Raw genomic sequence first — 7,236 nt, forward strand, 5'->3', positions numbered from 1 at the left:
ATCTCCCACTGATTGACTATTAGCATAGGGTCAGTCTTAAATTTGTTGTCAACTCTTGGAGTAATGACCCTAGATCGTATTGGCTCTTTGAAAATGCCTGTGGTATGTGTGAGCATGCCTGGTAGCGTAGGCACAAAGTAACTCTTTATGGGTGGTAGTTAGTATATCAAAAAGAAAATCTTCAATTGGGTCACAATGCATTTGTATATTATGCTATGCGGTTGCCCAGGCTATGACCTGCTGATATAAGGTGGTGAAGGGCGTCCAGGATATAAATCTGGGTCATTTGGAAGTATGGAATCTGGATCATATGAATCCCATGGGTCTATGTCTTGTAGAATAGCCCCCAAATCATCCCCCTGTGGTGGTGAACCTTGTGGTGAAAATTGTGGCTCAAAAATAGGTAGAGATTGTGGAGGAGTAAGAGGAAGGACATGCGAGCGTGACAGAAAGCAGAGGTTGAATTGGAGCCTCATCCTTATCTCTTGAGACCTTTCTAGGTCTAAGAGCAGTGTCCAAAGTCTCCTGAAAAGTCAGTTTCCTCTTAATTTGGGACAGGAGGAGAATATGTCCTGTTCCCTTTTGAATATGGAACTGGCAAGCGTTCATTATTTCAAGAATCGGTTCCACTGGTAATACTTCTGAAGAAAAGCTTGAGTCTTGGGTACGCAGGCTTTTTAATTCTGAAATGGAAGTCTTATGTTGGCTCGAAACGGACAGATCTGATGTGGATATAGATGGCCTCTTGTTCAGAGGCAAAGCAATCCGGCAAAAGGTTACACTCTATTCCATGGCTGAATGAGTTTGTGTTGAGCCAGGTGTTTGATGAAGACTACTTTTCAGTCTTGGCTATTTTCGATGCAGAGTCCGAAGGTGGGTCATCCGAATGTAGTTTTCGGACCCGACCATGGCCAGAAGGCAGTGGTGGACAGTCAACTTATATGTGGGGCTTTTTCAGAGTCTTTAGTTGGGGGCTGGGGTGGATGTGCTCACAGGTTATGCCGAGGTGAGAGGCTGACTTTCGGTGTCCAATTGAACATCCAACTCTGAATCTTCTAAGGAGAAAGCCTCTGTGTGCGATGATCTCTTGCGCATGTTTTTCCCCGAAGAGATCAGGGGTGTCGCCTGGTGTCTACGACATCTGTCACGGAGGGTCGTTTTAGAACAAAATAAAAAGGAGTGGCAAGTTTCTTCCTTGTGGTTCGGGAACAAGCAGAGGTTACACACCAAGTGATGGTCGTGTGTGGGAATTTCGAATGGCAACAAGGGCAAAATTGAAATGGAGCATGTGCCACCAGCCCTGCATTTCTCAACACCTTGTGGATGAGTAGGCCCGAGGCAGGCGCTGGCACTCCAAAGGATGGCTAACTGACAGCAAAGATCTGAAATTCAGGTCTAGTGCTTTAGATAGTGAAAATGTGTTTGAAATACAATACTGTTGCTGAAAGACCAAAAAGAAGAGTTTGGAATGGACAGTCGAGGAAAACCAGTGTGAGAGGAATACATGTCCAAACCCGACGGCAGACATCAATCAGTCTAAAAAAGTATGCCATGCCCATGAGCAATATCACAGTGAGGAGGCACTGGATCTTGTGACTCGAACAAAAGGCCAGATGTAGCAATTTCCGATTCGCAAAATCGGATGCAGTACGGTGTCTCAGACACAGACTGAGAGTCGCTATGGGGTTGCATTTTGCGACCCCATAGCGAGTCCCTGCACTCACAGGGATGGTGGCCTGCTGAAGTCAGCAGACCTCCATGTCTGTGACGGCTTTTTAAATAAAGCAGTTTTTTGTTATTTTACAGCCCGTTTTCCTTAAGGGAAAAAGAGTTGCAAAATAAAAAAAAAATAACGAAACCATTCGGTTTTTCAGAGTAGGCAGTGGTCCATTGGACCACTGCCTGCTCTGAATAACCCTTTTTGGCAACATTCACAAAAGGGAAGGGGTCCCATGGGGACACAAAGCAATTTAGTATTGCGATGCGAGTCACAAATAGGAAGGGAACACCCATTCCTATTTGCGAGTCGCATTCACAATTTGCTAGACGGTACCGACTCGCAAATTGTGAATGTGCATCGCAAAAGGCTTTTTGCATGGCGCAAACTGCGATTTTCGCAGTTTGCACCATGCAAAAAGCTTTCTACATCTGGCCCAAAATTCTTTTAATAAAACTTGCAACACTCCAAGCACAACACTAGATGGCAGACTTATGCAAAGCATGTGCATCTACAGCCACACATGATATGAAGTAAATAAAAATATATTTTTTAATGCATAGAAGCAAATTACAGCTGCCAACTTTCCAACCTCACCCTTTGGTAACACTTTCTGTTAGAGTGTGTCTAGCTACAGATTCCTGGCATTTTGAATATTCACCAGGCATCAGACTGGATCTAGAAACACTTAAGTAATGCCACAGCATGCCATGCAGCTCTGCACTGATGTCATTCCACGCCAGAAATGTCATGCAAAGCATATATAGGCGCCACACCGGCGAGCTGACATCAGTTGCGCTCTAGGCTGCCCATGCCACCAGGCACAGGGCACCCAAGCGCAAATGGGTTGTGACCATTGGTCTGCGCTGAAGCACTTATATTGTGCATTCTCTGCAGAGGTGACTGTATTAAACCAAGGTTCTCCCAGTTTGCTAACCAGGCCTTGCGTCATCTCAGTGTATATGCCCATTGTGATCCTTTAGGCACCGACGGCTGAGTTAGCCTGCCCTGGTGTCCTCAGAGCCTGCCAGGAGGTTCACCATCAGGAAAATTCCCTGGTGGTCCAGCCATTTTCAGAGGTGCAACTCTTCCTGACGCAGTGTCAGAGAACCCCAAAAGGCTCTGTTTCAATACCACAACGTTTACACCAGCTTGGATTCCGTTTTGGAGGTGAAGGGCAAAGGGGAGTGGTAGGGAAGATGTTTGGGTTAGACTTTCTCGAGGAGGCTTGCACTACTCAACTTATGGAAAGGGTGTTGCATTAAAAAAAAAAAAAAAAAAAAAAAAAAAGCAGAGCTGCCTGGAAATGTGTTGACTGACTGGGGGCCAGAACAAGGTTTGGTCCAAGCCCCCAATTAGGTATGCATCAGTGCTTCATTAAATGGAAGAGGAGGCTCAGAAGATGTTTGCACTGTTTGGAGGACTTATGCCAATACACTGGACTCCAGAGTGGGGAGGCTGAGGTAAAGTACTAATTTCTCTGTGGTCAGGTCAGGGGATAAGAACAGGCCCATTTACAAGAAGGTTACGAGACCACGGGCCTCCTCCAAGTCAGCATACCAATTATCACCCTGGTAGGGCTATCTATGGTCGTAGTCGCTGTATAAGCCTTTACCAAAATGGGAATATGCATTCTCCCTTGTGGAAGCAGCGCTTTGAGTGGTATCCAAAGTCCCTTCGGTTGAGGTAGGACCGGTGTCAATTTGGCATCTGAGAGAACTAGCGGGACCTCCTCCTCTGGAGTTGATGTAGTTGGCATGGTTCATAAGGCTCAGCAGCTTCAGCAAGGACGAACTAATCGATCGTACTCCAGATGGAGCCTCTCAACCCCTTGGGGCCCATAGGCACGCCACAGGGAGTTAGAAAGACACCTAAAAGTCAAGAGCACAACTGTGTGGAACTCTCCAATCTGATAGAGCATAGCAGGTGGCCCCAGAAACTCTGGTTGTGCCAGAACCTATTGTAAAACCTGCTCCTAAATCATCTAACTTTGAGAGTGAGATTGAGAGTTGTGATGCAGCTGTTTAGGCAAATATTTACACACAAGGGGTCTGAATCCTGCTCCAATTGTGTGTGCCTCTTTTTTTGACTAACCTGTGCGATTTGGGTTGTAACAAAGATTGACCTCTAGAGCTTTGTCAACTTCGGGACTTACCTTTTGAGGGAGACTGCAACAGTTTTTTGTTTTTTTTCGTTTTTTTAAACGCCTGGTGATGTAAAGCTTCACCTCACGGTCCCTGATAGCCTTGCATTTATCTATGTACAATTGCAGCAGGATTAAGTGGTAGCTCTACCCCTGACATCACAGGCACACCTGGTAGATCTGTTAGACATTTGTTTGCAACATTTACTACAGGGCTTTAAACCTTTAGTTTGGGGGAGTCACATGAAAAATCAATTTTGAGGTAAACGTTCCAGACACATGAATGAAGCACCAGATCTGCATCTTGTGGTACCGAAACTAAGGAACTAATAAAAGAGCAGAGGTGGGACTGACTGAGGTGCCACACGTCATTTGCAGAGCAGAACTGGGTCTGTGCAGAGCAGCACCACCTGACAGTGGTGCCAATGTACTGCCAAAAAGCTTCAGATCCAGTCTGAAGAATGGGAACTACTCATAGGATAAGATTCTGCAGCTAGAAGTCTATAAAAAATATATATAGGCCCATGGGGTGCTGCAAGCAAAACAAAACGCAGTTCACTGGCGTGGAGCTTCAGAACGATACACATCATCCATTCAAAGGAATACTAAAACTATGCGCGAGGGGACAAACGAATAAAAGACAAAGTAAGGAAATACATAAAATAAAATGCAAGAAATGGTAACCAAAAGGCGGACCCCAAAGTCAGCATTAAGTTTTGTTGATAAGCCGAGAGGCCAAGATCCGCCATAGGGGAGCTGAAGGGCACGACCACCGCGCTGGAGAACACCTACTCCATACAGCACAAATGCAGGACTATTGTGAAAGAAATATTCTGTACCATACTCAAGCTGGAGTTATCCAACAAGCTGTACATCCTAGAAGTTTCGCAATTGACAAAACACCATCTGAAAATACTATAAAATAAGATAAAAGATATGACAGGTATAAAATGGTGGTGGAGGTTGTGATTGGAGTGCAGACATAAAGAGTGAAGATGGCGGCTCTGTGCTTCTGGGATGCTGACACTAAACTGTGCTCAAGATTTTTTCAGTTACGACGGTCTATTCTGTGTTGCTGCTGCGTTTGGCTGTTTGTACTATTAATAAAAAGGCACCGATGGCCCTGGGACATCGCTTCAAACCTAATTTTTGTGTGTGTGTGTGTATATATATATATATATATATATACATACATACACACACACATATATATACATACACACTCTAGTTATGCATTTTGTGCTTTCAAGCAGAGGCTTGGACAGCAGCCTTGTGTCCTCTAGATTCTTCATTTAAATAGAGAAGCGGTTTTAAAATGTTACAGGTAGTCTTACTGTACAGTTAACACAATTATAGCAAATGCTTCCGAATGCTAGTGTAAATATGTTTTCTATTTTGCTTTCTCATATCTTAATTCTAAAATATGTATTTATTGACACTTCTTGTATATGTATTGTGCCTGAAATGTTGTAATAGAATATAATTAAATATTTATCTGGTATTGGTAGGTGTCCACAATAGGCTTTCGTCATAACAGCAAAACCTTGTCCGTAGGCAAGACCTAAACGGACTTGTCTCGAAGCCCATAGAGACTGCCCCACCATTAAGATCTTACTTCTGACGATAAATCCTGTAATCTCGATGCTGCCAGCAACTAAATTCTACCAGACATTTCCCTTTCTCCGGGGAATGTTGGCTGATGAAAGCAGCGACAAACCAGTGAGACTCTGGAGTTATGACAAAACCCGAGGAAACCAGACCCTCTCTCCCAGAAATTCCTTATTTCCAAGCCTACCCACCTTCAAATACACAAGAAATGCCCACGCTCTCAAGGAGTTAAACAATACCACAGTAACGGGCGAGAGCTCCTTGGATTTCCTTTCCACTAGGAAGATAGGGCGAACATTACAACGCCAGTATGTAAACGTAAAACGAAACTGCAAAGGTGACATGTCCTATTCGAAAGGCAGCGTAATTCTGTATAAATTACAACGTAATCTTGTTTTTGCAGTTGTGGTATTGAGATGTACGCGCACCTCAATGGCTGCAGGGTATTCCATTCGATTAGTGTTAAAAGCCATAGATTGGGGGCAGGGGGTGGGTCTACTTATAAACAGCATTCCTGATTTTACACAAAACGAACATCATAAAACCCTAATCTCTTGCTGCTTCACCTAGAGGACGTATATTTCGTAGTTAAAACAAAACAAAGAAGGGACGGGCCTGCGTTCATCTACAGCCCAATCACATTAAATGCAGCCCGCCAGCCAGTCTCTAAAGGGAGGTTCCTCCGCGTCAAGGAGGCGGTGTCACTGCAAACAGCCAGCAGCAGGGGGTGGGGCGGTCAGCTGATCAATGGCTCGGTGTTTACTTCGAAATCTACTTGACAGCGCAGATAATAAGAGTGGGTTGCGGACTATCTCGAAAAGACAATTTACAACGAAGCATGGGCATGAAACTCAGCCTCGGCTCACCAACGTGTCAAATGTTTCCCAAGACACTGCTTTCGAGTGCATCAAACACTTTAGACCTCTCCTGATGTAGAGGCAGTTCACAGTAGGAATTCCGTGACATTCCGTGCGAGGAGGGCTCGCACCCCAGCGAATTATGAGACGTGTGGTATTGAAAGGAGATCATAAAATTAAATGTTAGGCGCACCTACTCACGTTATTTCCTTTAAGCCTTAAGCTCACAGGGTCTCGGCCGCTCCTCCTCCTCCGCCTTTTATCCAGATAAATTAACAAAATAAACGGATAGCTACGGCGGGTCAGAGCGGCCGGGACATGCCGGGCTCCCCGCCTCAGACGGCCATGGTTTTAGGAGGGCTGCGCTGGGACGTCCTCCTACTCCGGTCTCGATTGCTTGACTCCGCTTGTTTTGTCCCCTTGTCACCAACACGTACGGATCCCGGCGCCTCTGTCCTGAAAAGAGTCCCGAGTTTCAAAGCCACTGCTTTTCAGATTTAACAAAGCAAACTGCGGGGAGCTTCCAGGTACGCCGCCTGTGACCCGTTGTGAGTTGCGACCCTTTTGAAAAAATCAAACCCAACTCTCTTGAATCACGACTTTAAAGGTCCAAGTTCGAATTGTCTAGTTTAAAAAAGTTGGAGTCTGATTGGTAACTGTGTCCCGAAGCGAGAACCACATTATTTGATTGGTTGTGCTGTCTTGCTTCCTCTAGCACGTGATTGGGTATTCGTCCTAGACCCGATAGGCTTTGGGATTGGCTGATTTGTTTTTGTCGCTAGCCAGATTAGACAAGGTGACTGTTGGTTTGCTGCTTCTGAAATACGCGCATTGCAGGTTACAACTGTGCGATGTGCACAAAGATACGTTTAAGAGCTAATGAAATTTACCTTAGCATCTGTTTGGGTTCA

At 45.0% G+C, this 7,236-nt stretch overlaps 1 protein-coding gene across 1 annotated transcript in view; it reads right to left on the reverse strand.

Moving 5' to 3' along the window:
- The window catches only part of CCNG2 (cyclin G2), a 67,130-nt gene extending 60,215 nt beyond the window's left edge, over positions 1 to 6,915 (reverse strand). Inside the window, exon 1 of the mRNA XM_069236819.1 lies at positions 6,527 to 6,915. The gene's annotated coding sequence lies outside the window, so the exon portion shown is untranslated. The remainder of the gene's footprint in view (positions 1 to 6,526) is intronic.
- Between the last annotated feature and the right edge of the window lie 321 nt (positions 6,916 to 7,236).

The sequence above is a fragment of the Pleurodeles waltl genome, chromosome 1_2 (genome assembly GCF_031143425.1).
Source record: "Pleurodeles waltl isolate 20211129_DDA chromosome 1_2, aPleWal1.hap1.20221129, whole genome shotgun sequence".
Lineage (NCBI taxonomy): Eukaryota > Metazoa > Chordata > Amphibia > Caudata > Salamandridae > Pleurodeles > Pleurodeles waltl.